Genomic DNA, 24346 nt, shown 5'->3' on the forward strand with positions numbered 1-24346 from the left:
GCCCATATCTTTGTAAACAGACCCTTGATTATCTCCAAAAATGGTAAATTCGAATATGCCATTTGTTTCCTGTTGTGACTGGATTGTACAAGGGAAGGATTTGGTGTTAATATGGGTGGATGCCCTGGAGTCTCTGGAGAATTTTGAGTATTTAAATAGTATCACTTTAGCAGCTGTGTGGAGAATAGATGATACTGGTAGCAAAGAGATCATCTTAGAAGGTATTTTAACAATCCACGTAAGAGAGAATGTTGGCTCACGTAAAATGATAGAAGTAAATATATCAGGAAGTGGCTGAATACTATATACATTTTGAACAAATCTGTTAGGATATTTTAATGAATTGAGTTCAGAATACAAAAGAAAGGAAGAACCACCACTCTCCCCCAAAAAACTAGAGCTTTTAGTCTAAACAACTAGATTGGTGGTGCCTTCACAATAAGGAGCAGTTGATTTTTAGAAAGAAATTAAAAATTTGTGTTTTGAAAAAATTTAATTTACAATGTAAACTAGACAGCCTGGTAGAGAAATATAAATCTGGAATTCAAAGAAGTAAAATATAAGAATCATCAGTACAGAGATAGCACTTCCTATAAGAGAGTGAGTAAGACCACTAACATTGTGTGTATAGAGAGGGGAGGAGAGAGAACTGTCTTGGGGCAATGATGTCCAGAAGATAGGAATAGGGGTGCCTGGGTGGCTCAGTCCATTAATCATCTGCCTTCAGCTCAGATCATGATCTCAGGGTTCTGGGATCGAGACCCACATTGGGCTCTCCGCTCAGTGGGGAGTCTGATTCTCCCTCTGTCCCTCCCCTCACTTGTGCTCTCTCTCTCACTCTCTGAAATAAATAAATAAAATCTCCAAAAAAATAAAAAAGGAAACAAAATGGGGAAAAAATAAATTCTGAAAAAGGACAAAGAAAATCAGAAGACAGTGAAGTAAGAGAATAATCAACAGACTTCAAAACCATAGGAAAGGCCTTCAAGAGAGAGGAAATGACTAATTTTGTCAAATGCTATTTACAAGGCAAGTTGGAATTGACCAATAGATTGGGTGACAAACAAGTCATTATTGACCTTGATAAGAACATTCTAATTAAAATACGTACTTACAAAGTGGAAGAAGTAGAAATATAGATAGTAAATGTAGATAACGCCTTCAAATTCTCATGGAGGTCAACAAGATCAAAGGAAAACAGAAAACAGGGAACTTGGTTAGTAGCTGAAGGAAGATACGTACTTGGTGTTGGAAGAAATGACATTTTCTTATGCATTTCTCTAGGCTCATTTTGAAATAAATAGGAAGGCTTTCAACTGAAAGTAAAGAGGGGAAAGAGAGTTAAAGCTTTTCAGACAGAGAAGAATGTTTTAAGAGCCATCTAAGAGACCAGCAAACTTTTGTTACAAAGAGCCATTTAGGGGTGCCTGGATGGCTCGGTCATTAAGCATCTGCCTTCAGATCAGATCATGATCCCAGGGTCCTGGGATGGAGCACCACATCAGGCTCCCTACTCAGTGGGAAGCCTGCTTCTCCCTCTCCCACTCCTCCTGCTTGTATTCCCTCCCTCCCCACACTGTCAAATAAATAAATAAAATCTTAAAAAAAAAAAAAAGAGCCAGATAATAACTATTGTAGACTTTGTGAATGATTCAGTCTCCATGACAGATACTCAACTCAACGTCCACCACAGACAATCCATAACCACATAAGCATGGCTGTATTTCCATAAAATTTTATTTTCAAAATTAGGTAGCCTTGGACTTGGCTCACAGGAAATAGTTTGCAGATCCCTGATCCAGGAAAGTAAAACCCTGATGACCAGAGAAATGCAGCTGAGATTGCAGGAAGCTCTAAAGACTGATTTGAGGTTATAGCCATAAATACAAAGTGGGACCAGTCAGGATGGAGTGGTTTTTCTCTAGCTGTGGTGTAGGTGCTTGGGTGCAGATGTTTTAACTATGCTAAAGACAATGCTGAACAAGATATGAATCTTTCATCCTCAGTTTCTGCCAAAATGTGGGCTGCTCTAGTCATTTACCCTGCCCTCTACCTTCATTCCTATCATCTTGTACTTCCTTGTGCACGCTTGGACATCATTCTCCATTGAGCAGCCTAAGTGATTTTCTTTCTTTCTTTTTTTTTTTTTAAGATTTTATTTATTCATTCAACACAGAGAGAGAGATCACAAGTAGGCAGAGAGTCAGGCAGAGAGAGAGGAGGAAGCAGACTCCCTGCCATGCAGAGAGCCCGATGTGGGGCTCGATTCCAGGACCCTGAGATCATGACCTGAGCCGAAGGCAGAGGCTTAACCCACTGAGCCACCCAGGCGCCCCTAAGTGATTTTCTTAATTCCTCCATTAGACAGGCAGTTCCCTGCTTTCCACCTTTCAGTGTCTTCCACTGAATTGTGTGTCGCATTGGAGGCGTGATTGCATAGGCCTGGGCCAGTAGGGCCGGGCCCCCTGCTCCCCCTCCAGTATCATCTCCCAGCTCTTTGCTCTCCTCTTGTTATACTCTCCACACATACTTCTGTCTCTGTTTCTCAAATGTCTCAAAGTTTATTCTGTCCTCAGGCTTGAAGTACTCTTTCTCTGAACCACCCCTGAATTCCCACTCTTTTCTCAAGCTCTATTTTAAACGCCTCTCCTTCTTAGAAGCATTCCCTCAGCCTTGTGAATACTTCCCATTCCACCAGTCCTCCCTCTCCTTCTGCAAACACACCATCCTACCCACACAACAACCTATTATTTCTGTCCTAGGACTCTACCCTGCACTGGATTCAATGTAATCTGTAATGATGAATTTATAGCTGATACCATGAGTTTAAGGTCTATATGGCCCACCAGATTATGCATCCCATAAGGGCAGGATATCTGTATGGTCTGGTCCACCAACGCACACCCTAACTTAGCCCCTGGCATAGTAGATTCATGATCAGTACGGTTGATGAATGAATTAAGGGATTCTCTCAGACTTCACGCACATTTGGGTTGAGAGGTGAGAAAGGACCTCCCTTGCTGCTTTCCAACTATGACTCCTTGTAATTATTCTGCTCAGGCTGTCATAATAAAATATCACACACCGGGTGGTTTAGACAACAGAATTTCATTTTCTCACAGTTCTGGAAGGTGGAGATCCAAGCTCTAGGTGCCAGCGGGGTTCGCTCCTAGTGAGGAATCTCCCCTCATTATGTAGATGGTATCTTTTTGCTGTGTCCTCACATGACCTTTTCTCTGCACACACTCACGGAGAGCAAGCGAGCCCTGGTATGTCTTCCTCTTCTTGTAGGAAAATTAGACCTTATTTAATCTTACATCCTTAAAAACTCTATCTCCAATTATAGTACATCAAAAGTTAGGGCTGCAAGATATGAATTTATGGGGGACCCGATTCAACCCAAACCCTCCTCTACTCCTAGATGGGGGCAGGTTCTCCCTCATTTGTTCCCACAGTGCCCTGTGCTTCTATTACACACTGCATCTCACCGTCTGATTCCATGTCTCTCTTTCCAGCTCAACACTCAACCTCAGAAGAGCAGTAATTGTATCTGTTTTGCTCAACATTCTATCCTGTTACTTTGCACACTACCAGGCACATAGGAAGCCCCAAAACCTTTGGAATAAATAAATGAGTTTTATCTTACAAAAAGTCCTAATATTTTCTGTTCCAATTAATCACATACTTCTTGTGGAAAAAGTAATCCTTAAAAGATTTTTACTTACTTTCTACAGGAAGAGATTATTTGAAGATAGAAAAAAACATTTAATTTAAAAATGAAAATGAAAATGAGAAAAATAGGTTATAGTTTATGAAGCTTATGAGATAGACACCAAATACAATGTGTAAGACTTGTTTTGCTATCTCTTTAAACAAAACAATAAAACAGACTATTTGGGGACAACTTGGAAAATATAAACACGGACTGGATATTGGAGTATATAAATAATTTTCAATTTTCTTAGTTCATGAAAATGGCACCATGATTATTTTTCAAATCCTTATTTATTACAGATAAAGTACTGAAGTATTTATGGTTAAAATGTTATGAGACCTGTTATCTAGGATTTGTTTAAAATATTCCAGGAAGGAAAACAAAGTGGGGAAGAAGAGAGATAAAATGAGATAGTAAAATGATATTTGTTGAAGCCCGGTGATAGTACTTGGGGATTCATCATACTATTCTATTTTTTATATTTAAAATTTCTATAATAAAAATTTTTTTAAAAGAACACAGATGAAATGGAAAGAAGGGCTATGTACAAAGTTATTGATTTTAAAATTTTTTTCCATTCAAAATCAAAACTATGACCCTTTCAGGGGATTAATCCAGTTATTATTATGAAGTATAATAGCAACTGGCCAAAAAATAACTTTGTTCTTTCATTTAAACTCACCAAGTCTCTTGCAACACAGCTTGTCATACCTGTCAATTTTCAGTATCCTGGGGGCCCAAATGGAAGAATTTACATCTCATATCAAAAATCAAATCGTGTTCTGAATATATAGAAAGGCAACTTGGAAATTTTTGAAAATACCATCAAGAGCAAATGCGTACAGTTTGAAAAATTATAGTGTTTTATATCGATTGTCGAAATTGCATGAAAGGCAGTAAAATCACCCTATTCATTCTTGAAGCGCAATCTGTCTTGAAATCTGTTGTAAAATAGAGGTTCTGTGGAATTTACCCTTTTTGGTTTTCAAATGACTAAGGTAATTGCAATAGTAATATTAAGATAGTAAGACATCCCCTTGTGACATCATATTGAGCTATTTTATATCATCATTATTGATATTTTGTAGCTATGATATAGAAATTCTCAGAAATGCACTCCCCATGGGGCTCTCTCTCATTGCACTATAAGCATAATTATTTTAAAAATAAATTAATAACCTAATGATGGAATAAAGGGAAAATAAGTTTTATGGAGTACTTACTTTTTAATATTAACTATGCAAGGTGGTATTCATGCTTTCATTTAGCCTACAAATAACTTATTTACATTATAATCTATCAAGTAGAAATCAGGCTATGGCTAAATTGAGAACCAGAATGTTTTTAGCAAATTTCCCCAGGTTGCACAGTTAATAGAAGAGCTCTGATTAAAGCCCAGATGTATGGGGTTCTAAACCTATTTGCTTAACCGCTAGTGCACATTGTGTTACTACTTTTATAGAACATCCATTGAGCACGGGAGAAGTGATATATACTCCGATGAAGGTTGTAGTTTGAGGTTTTAAGAAATAGAAATTTGATCTAGAAATACTGGTTGTTTATGCAGGCAGAAAGTCTTAGTTTTGGGGGACTGCTGGAACAAAAATACCATAGGCTGGTGGCTTTAACAATAAACAATTATTTCTCCCAGTTCTGGAGGCTGGGAAATCCAGGGACAAAGCACCAGTACATTTGGTGTGTGGGGACGATCTGCTTTCCAGTTTGCAGATGGCTGCTTCCCTGCTGTGCTGTCACATAGAAGACAGGGCAAGAGCGCTCTGAGGTCTCTTTATAAGGACACTAATCCCATTCATGAGGGCTCCACACTCATGGCCTAATCACCTCCCAAAGCCCCACTTCCTAATACTGTCACACTGGACGTTAAAATTTCAACATGCATAGTTCAGGGGAGGGGGCCCAAACACTCAGTCTATCCTATAGGGTCAGGTCTCTTCATAACTCAGGGTCTGGCTCCCCGTTGGAAGGCTCACAAAACCATTTTGTCAGGGCCACCTGTGTTAATGAGACTCAAGGACCCACTACATGACAACAGTGTCGGTATCAATTGGTCCTAGATTAGGAATTAACTATAAGATTTCTGACCACAATATCACCCAATGCCAGTTAACATAGCTGTAAATAATATGAGCAGGGAATCAGAACACAAGCCAACAGCAGTTGTTTCGGCATGTCTCCTCACACATTAAGTTGAGGTTTCCAGATGCCCCTTCCCAGCACCACTCAGGCTACACTCCATTGCAAGAGATACGGTCAAAGAGAGTGAGGACCACTTCAGTCTTCAATATGGAGAAGATACCCTCTCAGCAGCCAGTCTAGCATTTGTACTGTACTGGTCACAAGATCCTTTTAAGAGAACCCGGTAACTTGGGACACCTAGGTGGCTCAGTCATTAAGCGTCTGCCTTCGGCTCAGGTGATGACCCCAGGGTCCTGGGATCGAGCCCCGCATAGAACCCCGCATCAGGCTCCCTGCTCTGTGGGCAGTCTGATTCTCCCTCTCCCACTTCCCCTGCTGTGTTCCCTCTCTCCCTGTCTTTCTCTCTGTCAAATAAGTAAATAAAACCTTAAAAAAAAAAAGGGGGTACCTGGTACCTTTAATGAGAGTATCTATTTTGGAGATACTGCCACAACCACTGGATGACTTCCAAAGTTGTGTTTATACTGAACTACATCTTTTCAGAGTAATCAAAACACTGTCCAGTCTTTGTTACAATTTTGTAATGAGAGGAATATTTTTTAAAATTTTGGATATCATGCAAATGAAGATACATATGTAAGAATGTACATATGTTAAGTATGCTAAATATATCTCTTTAAGAAAATGTTTGCCCTGCTGTAATGCAAACCATGGACCTTGGCTGATAATGTGTCAATATAGGTTTGTCAACTGTAACAAATGTAGCATATGGTGCAGGATGGTAAATAGTGGGGGAGATTGTGGGTATGAGGAAACAGGAAGTATGTGGAACTCTCTGTTCTTTCCACTCAATCTTGCAGTGAACTTAAAACTGCTCTAAAAACAGAAATAGTTTGTTAATTTAAAATCTTCCTTCCTGATCCCAGGGTCCTAGGCTCCCTGCTCAGTGGAGAGCCTTATTCTCCCTCTCCCTCTGCCTGCTGCTCTGCCTACTTGTGTTCACTCTCTCTCTATATCTCTCTGTCAAATAAATAAATAAAATCTTAAAGTGATGCCTGGGTAGCTCAGTGGGTTAAGCCTCTGCTTTCAGCTCAGGTCATGGTACCAGGGTCCTGGGATTGATCCCCACATCACGCTCTCTGCTCATCAAGGAGCCTGCTTCCCCCTCTCCCTCTGCCTGCCTCTCTGCCTACTTGTGATCTCTTTCTCTGTCAAATAAATAAATAAAAATTTTTTTTTAAAAAAAGCTTCCTTAACAGATTTTATCCTTAAAACATAAATATTTAATTGCTTAATTGATTAAATTTGATTTAATTATTTATGTAAAGATATGATCGATAAAATATTCATCTTTTGAAAAGTTAAAGATAAAATTCATTTTTGTTAAAGTAAACTAACATATATGTGAATAAGCATCTTCATAGTAAAAAGATTATTTCATTATCTTTTATTGGTGATTTTTTTGTTTCAGAGATAAAAACAAATTTATTGTTCTTTCCAGCACAAAGAAACCACTAAAGGAAATCTTTTCATACTATTTTCAGCTTTCCTGTTACTTCCAAAGATTCTATCCATATGAATCTGTGTAATTCAAAGCAAACCAATTATTTCAGTCTTTTCATATGCTTATATTTTAGAATCAGATCAGTGAACTGAACTGGTTATTGAGTAAATTCAAAAAGAGATCAAAGTTTATAATAAATTTTCCAGTGAAGAAAATTTCCAGCAGGGTAGACCAAAGGCTAGATTGAATGTAATTCTATGAAAAAATAAAATAAAATACAACTACAATCAATTTAAATAGTAATGCTTCTATTAAACTATAATGCATTAGAATGTAGTTTTATTTCAGGCTCTTTGTGGATTACTTAGAGGGAATAAAATCTTATTTCAGCTACTTTGTGGTTTTCAAGAATATGAGCATTATTGAGACTTTTTGAACATGGAAATTTTAAATGGGTATACCTAAGAGTAGCCATTCCCCAATTTCGAAATTTGCTATTTTTATAGCCATTAGTTTTTTTTTTGTTTTGTTTTGTTTTTTTGAACCAATAGCTTGAAAGTCTGTTTGTCATAACCCCTCACCTCAGTGGGAATTACTGAGCTGGGGGAAGAAGGACAGAGGTCATGGCAGGGAAGGGAATAGAAACGAAATACTTGATTAATTTCTTTCCAGGCCATGCTTTCTTCTCATTTCTATGGTAGATGAAAGCAAGAATTGTGATTTTTGTGTCTAAACAGAATTAAATTGCAAATAGGTTACATCTCTTGTGATTTTCAGAGCAATATTGGAAACTATAAAGAATATATAAGTAAGTGTCAAGATTCCTGTTGCTGGAATCAGACTCCAAAATCTGACTATTAGTAAGACCTAAAAAAAAGAATCCTGGAAGATCTGATGTATATGATGTTTCAGCTATCTGCTAAAATTTAAAAATACAGGGGCACCTGGGTGGCTCAGTGGGTTAAAGCCTCTGCCTTCAGCTCGGGTCATGATCTCAGGGTCCTGGGATTGAGCCCTGCATTGGGCTCTCCACTCAGCGGGGAACCTGGTTCCTCCTTTCTCTCTGCCTGCCTCTCTGCCTACTTGTGATCTCTGTCTGTCAAATAAATAAATAAAATCTTTTTAAGAAAATTTAAAAATACATGTTTTGTAACTTTATATTTCTTCTAAGCCAAATAACTGCTTGATTTCCAGAATCAGCGTTATCTCTGAGAGGCACAATTTTTAAATTTTTCAAGAAATATTTAATTCCACAGGTAAAACACTTTTATCTTTAAAGATACATGTGTATTATTTGTGGAGCATAACAAATAACATGGAGGACATGGGGAGTTAGGAGAAGGGAGCTGGGGGAAATTGGAAGGGGAGGTGAACAATGAGAGACTATGGACTCTGAAAAACAATCTGAAGGGTCTGAAGAGGTGAGGGGGTGGGAGGTTGGGGGAACCAGGTGGTGGGTATTAGAGAGGGCACGGATTGCATGGAGCACTGGGTGTGGTACAAAAACAATGAATACTGTTATGCTGAAAATAAATTTAAAAAAATGATTAAAAAAAAAAAACCAAAGAGCTAAATACCAAACTACTAAGCCACTGGGTTCCATCCCAGCAAACAGGCTCAGAGTCAAGAGTCATCGTTTTCTTTATGTGTATAATAATCATCTGTAGTGAATACACATTCTTCTCTAGTGCACATGGAACATTCTCCAGAATAGATCACATCCTCGGTCCTAAATCAGGTCTCAACCAGTATCAAAAATTGGGATCATTCCCTGCATATTTTCAGACCACAACACTCTGAAGCTAGAACTCAATCACAAGAGGAAATTTGGAAAGAACCCAAATACATGGAGACTAAACAGCATCCTTCTAAAGAATGAATGGGTCAACCAGGAAATTAAAGAAGAATTGAAAAAATTCATGGAAACAAATGATAATGAAAACACAACGGTTCAAAATCTGTGAGACACAACAAAGGCAGTCCTGAGAGGAAAATATATAGCGGTACAAGCCTTTCTCAAGAAACAAGAAAGGTCTCAGGTACACAACCTAACCCTACACCTAAAGGAGCTGGAGAAAGAACAAGAAAGAAACCCTAAACCCAGCAGGAGAAGAGAAATCATAAAGATCAGAGCAGAAATCAATGAAATAGAAACCAAAAAAAACAATAGAACAAATCAACGAAACTAGGAGCTGGTTCTTTGAAAGAATTAAAAAGATCGATAAACCCCTGGCCAGACTTATCAAAAACAAAAGAGAGAGGACCCAAATATATAAAATCATGAATGAAAGAGGAGAGATCACAACTAACACCAAAGAAATACAGACAATTATAAGAACATACTATGAGCAACTCTACGCCAACAAATTTGACAATCTGGAAGAAATGGATGCATTCCTAGAGACATATAAACTACCACAACTGAACCAGGAAGAAATAGAAAGCCTGAACAGACCCATAACCAGTAAGGAGATTGAAACAGTCATCAAAAATCTCCAAACAAACAAAAGCCCAGGGCCAGACGGCTTCCCAGGGGAATTCTACCAAACATTTAAAGAAGAACTAATTCCTATTCTCCTGAAACTGTTCCAAAAAATAGAAATGGAAGGAAAACTTCCAAACTCATTTTATGAGGCCAGCATCACCTTGATCCCAAAACCAGACAAGGATCCCATCAAAAAGGAGAACTACAGACCAATATCCTTGATGAACACAGATGCAAAAATTCTCACCAAAATACTAGCCAATAGGATTCAACAGTACATTAAAAGGATTATTCACCATGACCAAGTGGGATTTATGCCAGGGCTGCAAGGCTGGTTCAACATCCGCAAATCAATCAATGTGATACAACACATCAATAAAAGAAAGAACAAGAAATATATGATACTCTCAATAATGCTGAAAAAGCATTTGACAAAGTACAGCATCCCTTCCTGATCAAAACTCTTCAAAGTGAAGGGATAGAGGGCACATACCTCAATATTACCAAAGCCATCTATGAAAAACCCACCGCAAATATCATTCTCAATGGAGAAAAACTGAAAGCTTTTCCGCTAAGGTCAGGAACACGGCAGGGATGTCCGTTATCACCACTGCTATTCAACATAGTACTAGAAGTCCTAGCCTCAACAATCAGACAACAAAAGGAAATTAAAGGCATCCATATCGGCAAAGAAAAAGTCAAACTCTCACTCTTCGCAGATGATATGATACTATATGTGGAAAACCCAAAAGACTCCACTCCAAAACTGCTAGAACTTGTACAGGAATTCAGTAAAGTGTCAGGATATAAAATCAATGCACAGAGATCAGTTGCATTTCTCTACACCAACAACAAGACAGAAGAAAGAGAAATTAAGGAGTCCATCCCATTTACAATTGCACCCAAAACTATAAGATACCTAGGAATAAACCTAACCAAAGAGACTAAGAACCTATATTCAGAAAACTATAAAGTACTCATGAAAGAAATTGAGGAAGACACAAAGAAATGGAAAAATGTTCCATGCTCCTGGATTGGAAGAATAAATATTGTGAAAATGTCTATGCTACCTAAAGCAATCTACACATTTAATGCAATTCCTATCAAAGTACCATCCATTTTTTTAAAGAAATGGAACAAATAATCCTAAAATTTATATGGAACCAGAAAAGACCTCGAATAGCCAAAGGAATATTGAAAAAGAAAGCCAAAGTTGATGGCATCACAATTCCGGACTTCAAGCTCTATTACAAAGCTGTCATCATCAAGACAGCATGGTACTGGCACAAAAACAGACACATAGATCAATGGAACAGAATAGAGAGCCCGAAATAGACCCTCAACTCTATGGTCAACTAATCTTCGACAAAGCAGGAAAGAATGTCCAATGGAACAAAGACAGCCTCTTCAATAAATGGTGTTGGGAAAATTGGACAGCCACATGCAGAAAAATGAAATTGGATCATTTCCTTACACCACACATGAAAATAGACTCAAAATGGATGAAGGACCTCAATGTGAGAAAGGAATCCATCAAAATCCTTGAGGAGAACACAGGCAGCAACCTCTTCGACCTCAGCCGCAGCAACATCTTCCTAGGAACATCGCCAAAGGCAAGGGAAGCAAGGGCAAAAATGAACTATTGGGATTTTATCAAGATCAAAAGCTTTTGCACAGCAAAGGAAACAGTTAACAAAACCAAAAGACAACTGACAGAATGGGAGAAGATATTTGCAAACGACATATCAGATAAAGGGCTAGTGTCCAAAATCTATAAAGAACTTAGCAAACTCAACACCCAAAGAAGAAATAATCCAATCAAGAAATGGGCAGAGGACATGAACAGACATTTCTGCAAAGAAGACATCCAGATGGCCAACAGACACATAAAAAAGTGCTCCATATCACTCGGCATCAGGGAAATACAAATCAAAACCACAATGAGATATCACCTCACACAAGTCACAATGGCTAATATTAACAAGTCAGGAAATGACAGATGGTGGTGAGGATGCAGAGAAAGGGGAACCCTCCTACACTGTTGGTGGGAATGCAAGCTGGTGCAACCACTCTGGAAAACAGCATGGAGGTTCCTCAAAAAGTTGAAAATAGAACTAGCCTATGACCCAGCAATTGCACTACTGGGTATTTATCCTAAAGATACAAACATAGTGATTCGAAGGGACACGTGCACCCGAATGTTTATAGCAGCAATGTCTACAATAGCCAAACTATGGAAAGAGCCTAGATGTCCATCAACAGATGAATGGATAAAGAAGAGGTGGTATATATACACAATGGAATACTATGCAGCCATCAAAAGAAATGAAATCTTGCCATTTGTGACGACGTGGATGGAACTAGAGGGTATCATGCTTAGCGAAATAAGTCAATCGGAGAAAGACAACTATCATATGATCTCCCTGATATGAGGGAGAGGAGATGCAACATGGGGGGTTAAGGGGGTAGGAGAAGAGTAAATGAAACAAGATGGGATTGGGAGGGAGACAAACCATAAGTGACTCTTAATCTCACAAAACAAACTGAGGGTTGATGGGGGGAGGGGGCTTGGGAGGCAGGGGTGGGGTTATGGACATTGGGGAGGGTATGTGCTATGGTGAGTGCTGTGAAATGTGTAAACCTGGCGATTCACAGACCTGTACCCCTGGGGATAAAAATATATTATATGTTAAAAAAAATAATAATAAAAGTTAAATTTTTAAAAAAAGTGGATCCATAAAAAAATAATAATAATCATCTGTAGTACAATACAAGTAAATGAAAATAAATTGCCAAAAAAAAAGATACGTGTGTATACATCGAACAACTGAACATTATGATTATTATTCTTTATCCTTTTAAAGTGCCATTCTGGGGCATGAGCACATGGACTTGCTAAATTATTTTCCTTATCAACACAGCTAGCCCAGACTTGTTCTTCAATATCACAGTAATTTAACAACTGAGCTGGCAGCAAGACATGGGCCAGAGCTACAATGAAAGTGAGACCCAAAGACTTTTTAGTGAGAGCTAAAATGTTGTTTTTGGGTCTCATACTGATTTTGCAGCAGCCATTCATAGAATCCCAACAGGATTACTGTGACCAATACAGCAATTTTCTATTTTTATACACTATCAGAACCTTCTACAAACTAAATGGGACTTTCCAATAAAAAGCCAACAATGTAATCTTTCACTAATGGCTCATCCAACAACTATGTGTATTAATCAGAACGTGGTAACGTTCTTCTTTATCTTAAGTGATCATTATTGTTGTAACAAGTCTAAAACAAGCATAGAGTAATTGTGGAGGAGGCAAATCAGAGATCTTCGGTGGTCAAGACTTACTCCTTTTCCACATATCCAGTGTAATCTTGTTTGTTTGGTTTTTCCAATTGATGTGTACAACATTAAGTCCACAAAGCAGGTATTTCCTAATATTGGTATGTTGTCGACAACGCATTGTTAAAAGAGACCCTGAAAACCAAGCTAAGTCTGAAGGCATCTGCTGTGGTCATGTCTTGGCACACTGAGTTGCTTCCAAGTAGAAAAACTACTCAGAATCTCTTAAAACACAGTGAGTTCAAATAACCAGTCTAGAAAGCAATGCTGATTCCAGAATAAATAGCTACTTGCAAGTGTATGCATGTATTCTGTCCCCAAATATGTTTGGTGAGTCCTTAGACATGTTTTCCCATGGCTTTCAGTTTGAAGATTACGTAGGCCTTACAAAAAGGCTGAGTCATTGGACTTTATATGTTACATTAGTTTTCTATTGCTGCATAACCAATTACAGATACCAAAAGTCCGTGTTACACGACTTTGCTTTTATGAAAGACTTACATTAGTACCTGTTTGGGCTAACCAAAAGAAATCCAAAAAGGATTTCTGCTTTTATGGAAAAAAAAAATCAGAAAATTAAAAGGAGCATTCAGTGTTTGTTTTGCAGTGGGCTGTTGCAGGATCAAGGCTCCTGAAGTGACAGAGAGGCCCTGCCAAGCTCCTCCCCTAGGAACCACACTCAACAACTCAGCATCAAGACTTCGTAGCTTTGAACTGGTCTGGGAACATTTGTGCTTTATCTCAACTGATTTTGGGAATTCATTAGGAAGATCTGTCCTAAGGTATCAGAAAAACCTGCATGCTAAAGGTGTCAGAGAGGTTATTTTTTAGGTCTGGAAATGCTCAACAATGTTTCCATTACTTCTTTGCTTGATGTCATTTCAGCATACCAGAGTTCCTACAAAAATGCTCTATTTTAAGATAACTGTAAAACCTAGATGACAAAATTAAGTAACTTAAAACAGAAGACATTTATAGCCAATTCTCATTATTTGTAGTAGGTGTGTTCTATAAAATTGCTGTAAAAATGGAGTAATTGAACACTGAGCCATTGCTTCTAGGGAGAAACACGGGCTTAGGCTCCTCTGAGCTTCTGGTCACAAACTTCAACAACCAATCAATACATAACTTTGTTTTATGTGTGTTATTGCTTAAAAGCACATTATTCCTGATATATATGGTTGATTCGTTAAACTAAATTCATGGCCAACAGCACTATAACTCATGCCAGAACAAAGCTTATCTAAAACTTGTATTTTCTCTATAAGGGATATCATAGCCTTCTCATGTGCAAAAACACTAGAAAGCCCTTCAACATCAGGCTCGGGGCCATTTTAAACAGTGAAGTCACCACCAAAAAGCACAAAAATGCAGAAAATAGAGCACCAAATAGACCATGAAAAAGACGCTTGTTTATAATATGAGAGCTGATGCAGGATGGCTGAGCTCAGCTGGGGACAAGGACATGGATATTGGGTCACTCAAATTTTTCACAACTGTTTGCATGTCTCTAAATGACTGTAAACATGTCATGAGAATTGATTTTGGGGTTACAAATGTAGTTTAGCAAGTAGGCAAATTTGCAAATACAGAATCTGTGAATAATGATAGATTATATTTTTGCAGTCTCTGAAAGACAGGAATCTGGGAGCAGCTTAGCTAATTCATACTCATTCAACAGAATTGAGTTTATCATACTTCCCCTTAGAAGACTTTCTTAATTAAGACTAAGTTAAGTCATTCCCTTTTATGTTCTTTTTGCCTATTTTTATCACATTGCTTATAAAGTAAACCATAATGTCATAGTAACTTGTCTTTCTCAATACTCAATTGTAAGCTCCTTTTGGGATGAAACTATGTCTTATTCATCATTATGTTTCCGGTATCTTACACAAGAGTTGCCTTAAGGGGCAATAATTCCTAAATGGCTCAATAAATTAATTAATTTCCTTTTACCTAATAGTGAAAGTAATGTCAACATGAACATACCAAAGTACCTCTCAATTGCAAAGAAATATTGTATATTTAAATTTTAGGTATTAATGAAATTAATACTATGCTTCAAGTATTAGCTCTGAAGAATAATTTGCACCAGGAAATTTAAAAATATAGTACAAGTATTAATGGATTGAGATAGCTGGAAAAGAGGAAAGCTGGTAATATAGCAAAAGATCATTGTTAATTTAAAATTAGTCAAATGTGGGTCTGCTGAAAAATTTACTCAAGTTACTGTGAAATTCTGGAAGGCTTCTACCCTCGTTGAAAGCTAACAAGTTAGCCTGGTATATTTCATGGAGAGAGAACACAAATTAACAACAGCAGGAATGAAAGGGAAGAAGTAATTAGAAATACTAAAATTATTAAAATGATTATAAGAGAATGTTTTTAGCAACTTTATGCCAATGAATTTGATAACTCAGATGAAATGGACAATTTCATCTTACACAAAAAGAAACAGAAAATGCAAGAGACCTATACCTATTAAGGAAATTAATATCAAATTTTTCCCAAGAAGAACTGTAGACTCAGCTTCACTGTTGAATTCTACCACGCATTTAAGAAAGAAATAATGTCTATCAGACACAAACTTTCAGAAATTAGTAAAAGAGAGAACATTTTCTAATCCATTTTATAAAATCAGAATAAGCTTATGGTTAAATTATTACAAGAAAAAAATACAGGTCAATATCACTATTAAACACAGATGACAAAATCTATAACAAAATATTAATGAATCCAATCCATACATACATTAAAAGGATAATATGTTAGGGCCAAATACAATTTATCTAAGAAAATTAGGTTAGTGTATCATTCAAAAATCAATGTAACCAATCTATTATCAGAATAAAAGAGGAAAGGAGGCCACATGTCTTTCTCAAGAGAAGTAAAATTCTTTGGCAAAATTCTACACCCATTCATTATTTAAAAAAAAAAAAAACTACTCAAACTAAGAATAGAAGAAAACTTCCTTAATCCAAGAAGGGGCATTTATGAAAAGCCCAATACTAATATCACATTTAATAATAAAATATTAAGCCCTTTTCCTCAAAGATAGGAAAAAAGCTCAGATATTGTCTCACCACTTCTGTTCAGCCCTGTGCTGAATGTCCTAGCCAGTGCAATAAAGGAAAAATGTTCAATAATAACTAAAAGACATAAAAACTAGAACTAAGTAAAACTGTCATTATTTGAAAATTTCATGATTGTGTACATGTGAAACTCTATAAAGTCCACAAAAAATGACTAGAATAGAGCAATTGATCAAGCTCACAGGATTCAAAATAAATATATAAACATGATTTGTATTCCTATATACTGGCAAAAACAATACCATTAAAGTAATGTAAAAAGTATTACAATGAAATCAAGTGAAAGATATACATAACCTGTATACTGAAAAATAGAAAACATTGTTTAAAGAAATTAATGATGACCTTAATGTATAAATTTACCATTTTATGAATTGGAAGATTCGATATTTTAGAGATCTTCATTCTCTCTAAACTGCCCTATGGATTCAGCAGGATTTCAAGTAGAAATTGGTTAGAAGATTTTAAAATTTGTATGGAAATGTAAAGAATCTAGAAAATCTTCCTGGAAAAAAAATGAAAGAGTTGAAGGAATTGTACAAACTGATTTCAAACCTTACAATAACTGGGATAGTGTCATATCAGTGTAAGATCCATGTGTAGAACAAAGTCCAAAAACAGACTCAATTGTTGAATAAATAGGCCAATTGCTGAATAAATTGGGAAATTAAAGGGTTTTTTTTTCTTACAAATGTTGATGAAAATACCTTTGTGAAATATGATCATTTGTGGTCGGGAAATATAAATTAAAATGAAAAGCATAGATATCTGTTCTCATCTACTAGAATAGCAAATAAACAAGATATACTAAAAACAGCACAGAACGTGGAAGAGTTGAGACTCTCACACGGTGCTGTTGAGAGTGTAAAATGGAAAACACTTTAGAGAACTGTTTGCTAGTTTATTAAAATTAAGCATACATCTACTCTACAACCCAGCAATCCCATTCTTTGATATTAACATAAAATAAAATACATAGCTGCGAGAAGCTTTGTATAAGAATATCACAGTTTTACTCATAATAGCCAAAACCAGGAAACAATCTGCAAGCCTGACAATAGAAGAATGGACAAACTGAGATAGTTTCAGAAATGGAATACTACTCAGCAATGTAAAAGAATGAGCTATCAATACACACAACTTCCCCAAAATTTTTTGTTAAAATAAAAAGCCCAGACTCCGAAGAATGCCTTCAGCATAATACCATTTATACACAGTATGAAGATTAACAAAACCAGTTGATGATAATAAAATTCATAAAATCATTGCCTAGAGGATAGTTGAATTCAACTAGAAAGGGACAGGAGGAAATTTTCTGAGGTAGTGAAAATGTTTCAGATACTGTTTTGTGCTGTGATTGTACCAGTATATAAAATAGTCAAACATGTGAAATTGAATATTTAACATTTGTGCATTTTATTGTATGCCAGTTATGAATCAATTTTAAAAACACTGAATTCACTTTATCCAGGAACCTGATTTTACTCTACTGTTTTCTTTTGTGTTAAATGGGAGCACAAATAGTTCCGTCAGCCAAAAACCTAGGAATTTTCTATGAACCTACCCTCTACAGACTGTTTCCTGTCATTGAATCTTCTTGAATCTCTATTATAAATACTTCTCAAATCCATCTGCAACTTTCCATCAGACTGTCAGCATCTTTCCCCAAATTATCATCACAATGTATTTTGACTTACTGGTCTCTATGCCTCCATTGTTGCCTTGTAATATATATACTTGATACAATTTATCAATATTGGGGCAATATTTCATAAGTACAAATGTATTGAAACACTTAAGATTTCCACATTGATCTTATAAAAAATAACAAATATTTCATACTGTACCTATTTCCTACAAAGTCATACATAGCTAGAGACTGTTTGTTTCTAATACTCCTATGAAGAACAAGCAATAACCTAGTCTCACAGATGTATAACAAAAAACAATACTAACAATTTATGGACTCTCAAAATTTTGTTAGAAATTGTACTAGGTGGTTATATACATAATCTCTAATTTCATCAACCTCCAATGAAGAAATAGAAGTTTAGATATGTTAGTAACTTCCAGAAGATTAAGTTTATGTGTAGTGAACCTGGAATTTAAATTCAGGTTTGTCTGGCTCCAAAGTCTGTCTGCTGAATTTCAATGATATTACTGGGAATTGTGCTCGTAGATCTTTGGCTGCATATAGCTGTGATTTCAATGCCTGAGTATGATAATTAGAGGAGTTGTAATAGCTGCATCGATACCAACTATTTTTCTTATAATTCTTAGCGATCAGCTCCAAATAAATAACATTTGCATGGGAACTGCACAATAATGGGGTCTCCATGTGTACCAATTTATGGGTTCTCTTTTGTAAATCATCATAACAATAGAAGTAATACAGGAAATTTGCCAAAAAGCAACTGAGTCTACATAATTTATTAGAAGACCACAAAGGAGTATTTTCTAAAGTCAAGAAAGTATAAAAATCATTCTAATGGTCAATTTCTGGGAAAACAATGGGATTGGAAGTCCTTGAAATATTTTCAAAACCCTAAATGAGAATGTAGCCTTTTGGATCATTGGCAGACATGCTTATGTGATTGTTCAATTCCATATACTCTGCAACAGCATTTAACCTCCACTACAACAGAAATAGAAAACAGACCACCGAAACAACAGAAATATACTGATACCCATACTAGAACTTGAAATACATTTGGAAAGACATGCCTGAGGAAAAAGCAGTCACCACTGAACACTAAAAGTATAAAGGATATTTCTATTTTTTCTTGAGTTTTTAATTTTCATTCCAGTATAATTAACATACAGTGTTGTATTAGTTTCAGGAGTAAAACATAGTGATTCAACAATTCTGTACATTACTCAGTGCTCATCATGATAAGTGTACTCCTAATCCCTTTTTTTTTTAAGATTTTATTTATTTGACAGAGAGAGAGATCACAAGTAGAGAGAGAGAGAGAGAGAAGAGGAAGCAGGCTCCCTGCCTAGCAGAGAGCCCGATGTGGGACTTGATCCCAGGACCCTGAGATCATGACCTGAGCTAAAGGCAGAGGCTTAACCCACTGAGCCACCCAGGCAGCCCCTCCTAATCCCTTTTTAACCTCTTTAACCCATCCCCACCTACCATCTACCTCTGGTAGCCATCAGCTTGTTCTCTATAGTTAAGTCTGTTTCTTGGTTTGTCTCCCTCTTTTTTTATCCCCCTTTGTTCATTTTGCTTTTTTCTTAAATTCCACATATAAGTGAAATCATACAGTATTTGTTGTTCTCTGGCTGACATATTTCACTTAGCATTATATTCTCTAGCCCATCCATGTCATTGCAAATGGCAAGACTTCATTCTTTTTTATGGCTGAGTAATATTCCATCCCATATTCATATATATATATATATATATATATCACATTACATCTCCTTTATCCATTTATCTATCAATAGACACTTGTGTGCTTCTGTAATTTGGCTATTAAAGTAATGCTACAACAAACTTAAGGATGCATATACTCTTTGAAACTAGTGTTTTTGTGTTCTCTGGGTAAATACTCCTAGTGCAATTGCTGGATAATAGGGTATTTCTGTTTTAAATTTTTTAAGGAACCTCCATACTGTTTTCCACAGTGACTGCACCAATTTCCATTCCCACCAACAGTGCACAAGAGTTCATTTTTCTCCACATCCTTGCCAACATTTGCTTTTTGTGTTTTGTATTTTAGTCATTCTCACAGGTGTGAGGTGATAACTCATTGTGGTTATGATTTGTATTTCTCTGATGAGGAGTGATGTTGAGCATCTTTTCATGTGTCTGTTAGCCATCTGTATATCTGGAGAAATTTCAATTTTTTTGTGTTTTGGAAGTTTAGTCATATAAATTCTTTATATATTTTGGATACTAACCCCTTACCAGATAGGTCATTTGCAAATATCCTTTAATAGGTTGTCTTTTGGTTTTGTTGATTGTTTCCTTCACTGTTCAGAAGATTTACATACACACACACACACACAAACACACACACACACACGTATATATTATACATATATATAGATATATGTGTATATATATATACATATGTATATATATATGTGTGTGTGTGTGTGTGTGTGTGTGTGTGTATATATATATATAAGATTAGTTTTGCTTTTACTTCCCTTGTCTCAGGAGATATATCAAGAAAAATATTGGTATGGTAGATGTAAAAGGAATTACTGCCTCTGCTATCTTCTAGGATGGATTTTTATGGTTTTGCATCTAACATTTAGGTCTTTAATTCATTTTGAGTTTCTTTTGCATATGATATAAGACAGTAGTACTTTCCCAACATCATATGTTAAAAAGACTTTTTCCCATTGCATATTCTTGCCTCTTTTGTTGAAGATTAATTGACCATATAATCATAGGTTTGCTTCTGGGCTTTCTATCCTGTTGCATTGATCTATGTGTCCATTTTTGTGCCAGTACCATACTGTTTTGATCACTACAGCTTTGTAGTATAACCTGAAATCTGTAACCGTAATACGTTCCACTTTGTTTGTCTTTTTCAAGATTATTTTGGCTATTCAGGGTTTTTTGTGGTTCCATACAAATTTTAAGAGTATTTGTTCTAGTTCTGTGAAAAATGCTATTGGTATTTTGTTAAGGATTGCATTAGATCTGTAGATTACTGAAAATGTATGGAAATTTTAGAAGTATTTGCTTTTCCAATTCATGAGGATGGAATCTTTCCATTTGTGCCTTCTCAAGTTTTTTTTCATCAGTGCTTTATAGTTTTCAAAGTAAGGTCTTTCACCTCCTTAATGAAGGTTATTCCTCAGTATTTTATCATTTTTAGTACAGTAGTAAAAGCATTGCTTTCTTAATTTCTCTTTCTGTTGCTTCATTATTAGTGTATAGAAAGGCAATGGATTTCTGTACATTGATTTTTTTTATCCCATGAGCTTACTGAATTCATTCCTCAGTTCTAATATTTTCTTGGTGGAGTTTTTTGAGTTTTCTATGTCATCTGCAAATAGTGAAAGTTTTGCTTTTAAATAACATTTCTATTCTTTTTTAGAATGTGCCAAAAGTAAGAAATTTTATTTATAATAATATTCAAACACATCTCAGTAATTTGGGGTTGGGGGGCTCACTTCTTTTTCTCACTTATGCTTTAATATAAATCCTGTGCAAAGTGACAGCGTAAGAAGGAAGAAGGTTGATATGACTTGACTTAGGTTGAGTTGTTGCATTTCATGTCATAGCCAAGAGAAAATAATAAAGCAGAAGACACTGAGGTGTACAGGATACTGTCAAGAAAGTGATGACTTAGAGGGGTCATGTACAAACCTTGGAGAGAAATTTAAAATGTAATGTATGGGGTGCCTGGGTGGCTCAGTTGGTTAAGTGGCTGCCTTCAGCTCAGGTCATGATTCTGGGGTCCTGGGATCAAGCCCCACATCAGGCTCCCTGTTTGGCGGGGAGCTTGCTTCTCTCTCCCTCTGCCTACAGCTCCCCCTACTTGTGCCCTCCCTCTCTCTCTCTCTCTCTGTCAAATAAATAAATAAATTTTTTTAAAAAAATGTAATGTATGTAAAAATATATCAGTTGATACAATCTCACTTTGGCAGACATATAGCCTATAATAACCATGACTTTCTCCAGATCCTGAATAGTAGATATTTTGGAGGATACAATCACAATGAATCAACAGGTATCAACTACCACTTAGCTCCTAACTAAATTCTTAGTTTTATGTAAAATAAGCTGCGCTATTAGAGTCTCATTTTGATTATCAGTAAAAGTACTCTTCAAAGGGTTTTGTCACAGAAATGGAGAAATATAAACCTTTTTTTCAGAAATCTGAAATGTAAGTAAATATTATAATTTTGCTCCAATCAATGAAAGGGTCTATTTCAGACTAAAAAAAAAAAAAATACGTCAGAATTCACCAAATCACGTTGCACTATGGAAACATATTTCGTTAACAGAATGTAAATATGTCTTTTATTTGCACTAAAGATGTTCTGATGAAGCTAGAATCAGCTTCTCTATAAGGTGGAAGTGCGCTAGTATAAGCAAATATCATTCAGATTGAAAAACTCATTCTCCAGTTTGTAACAAAATGCTCATACACAGAGTCAAAAGTTTTCATCAGAGTTGAACTATATGGTCTGTTATGAACCAAATGTTTATATCCCCCTAAATTCATATGTTGAAGTCCTAACCCCCAATGTGCCTATATTTAGAGGCAGAGCTTCTAAGGAAATAATTTGAGTTAAATGAGGGCATAAAGATACATCCCTGATTCCATAGAATTTGTGTCCTTATACAAGAGACACTAGAATTCACTCACACTCTCTTTCTCTTCCTCCCTTTGTCTTTCTGTCTCTGTCTCTCCCCCCACCTTCCTTGCACACCAAGGAAAGACCATATGAGAATATAGCAAGAGGAAGCTGTCCTCAAGCCAGGACACCTTCAGCAGACATCAAATTTGCTGGCACCCGGATCTTGGACTTCCCAGCCTCCAGAGGTGAGAAAATAAATTTCTATTCTTTTAACCAACCAGTATGTATTTTATGATAGCAACCCTAACTCACTAATACATGGTTGCTTCTATTTCAAGGTGCCATAGCATTACATATGCAAAGAAACACACATCTTTCTCTAAGAAAAGCCACAAGAAATTGCTTAGTGATGTTAAGTCTTTGAAAAGTATTTGTTTATTGTTTATACTTAGTCAAGGTAATTATGAATATAAGAGCTTCCTTAAAAGAATTTCAAATAATTATAGTTGAGCATGAAAGCATCACCTCAAAATAAATGCCTGCATATGTAATCTTCCTGAATTTAATAGACAGAATGCATCATTTCACTATATCAACATGTTTTCCATTGGTAAATATTTTCTCTTCATCATGCATAACTACTTGGTACTAATGAAGTCTAAGGGACTGGCATGAAAGCCTAAACATATCTACATCTAAGTAAAGCTATTGGTAAAAACCAATTTATTTTTTCAAGGAAGGCACCACCTTCTGGCAACAACCAGAAGAAATGTTGATAATTCATTATTGTTATATACAAATCTGAGAAGTACCCTGTAATTATGAAATAGTTGTCCATAAGAACCTCAGCAAACTACACAAAATATATTTCACTTGAATAACAAGAATTTCTTTAAATTAAAGTACCTCTAGGACACTTACAGTAGAGCTATGTTTGAAATGAACTGAGTTGATTTGAATTAAGTTCAATATCTTATTTCTTCCCATAAAAATGTAGTGACAGCAAGTTATTTACCAAATATGATAATTATGTAGTACTTGTCACCTAATAAATACCCCCCAAAACCAAACATTTATGTTTTTTAAGTATTTTTTTTATTTTAACATAATACATTTTCAAAACCAGGAAGTTGAAGTTGATACAATACTATTAACTTAGGTACAGATCACATTTGGATTTGATCAGTTTTTATAACAAGCACAGATTTTTTTATAGCTTTATTAAAGTATAACTTATACACAAAAACCTGCACATATTTAATGTATGCAATGTGATGAGTTTGTACATACGTCTGTACCTGTGATACCGTCACAAAAATATGGAACGCTTCACGAGTTTGCATGTCATCCTTCTGCAGGGGCCATGCTGATCTTCTCTTTATCATTCCAATTTTAGTGTATGTGCTGCTGAAGCAAGCACTATAAATCAAATATTTAGTTGTTATCCCCCAAACTAAGGCATACTCACCTTAAGAAGTACAATGGAAATTAGGACAGTGATCAATTACAAGTAACCCAAATTGCCATCATTTCCTTCCATTCCTACCTGCTTTTGTAATATGACTCACCCAATATGAGACTGGACTTTAAAAACCTGCATGTCTGGGGCATCTGGGTGGCTCAGGCAGTGGAGGGTCAGACTCCTGGCTTTGGCTCAGTTCGTGATCTCAGGGTGGTTGGACCGAGCCCTGTGCATCAGGCTTTGCGCTTAGCGGGGAGTCTGCTTGAGATTCTCCCTCTCCCCCACTCTTTCTCCCCAATCATGTGCTGTCTCACTC

The 24346-nt window shown here is 36.2% G+C and overlaps 1 non-coding gene across 1 annotated transcript; it reads right to left on the reverse strand.

Annotated features, from left to right (window-relative positions):
• Positions 1–23881: 23881 nt before the first annotated feature.
• Positions 23882–23988, reverse strand: LOC125099445 (U6 spliceosomal RNA). Its single transcript, XR_007127172.1, has one exon. It is a non-coding gene; the product is annotated as a U6 spliceosomal RNA (small nuclear RNA).
• Between the last annotated feature and the right edge of the window lie 358 nt (positions 23989–24346).

The sequence above is a fragment of the Lutra lutra genome, chromosome 4 (assembly GCF_902655055.1).
Source record: "Lutra lutra chromosome 4, mLutLut1.2, whole genome shotgun sequence".
Classification (NCBI taxonomy): Eukaryota; Metazoa; Chordata; class Mammalia; order Carnivora; family Mustelidae; genus Lutra; species Lutra lutra.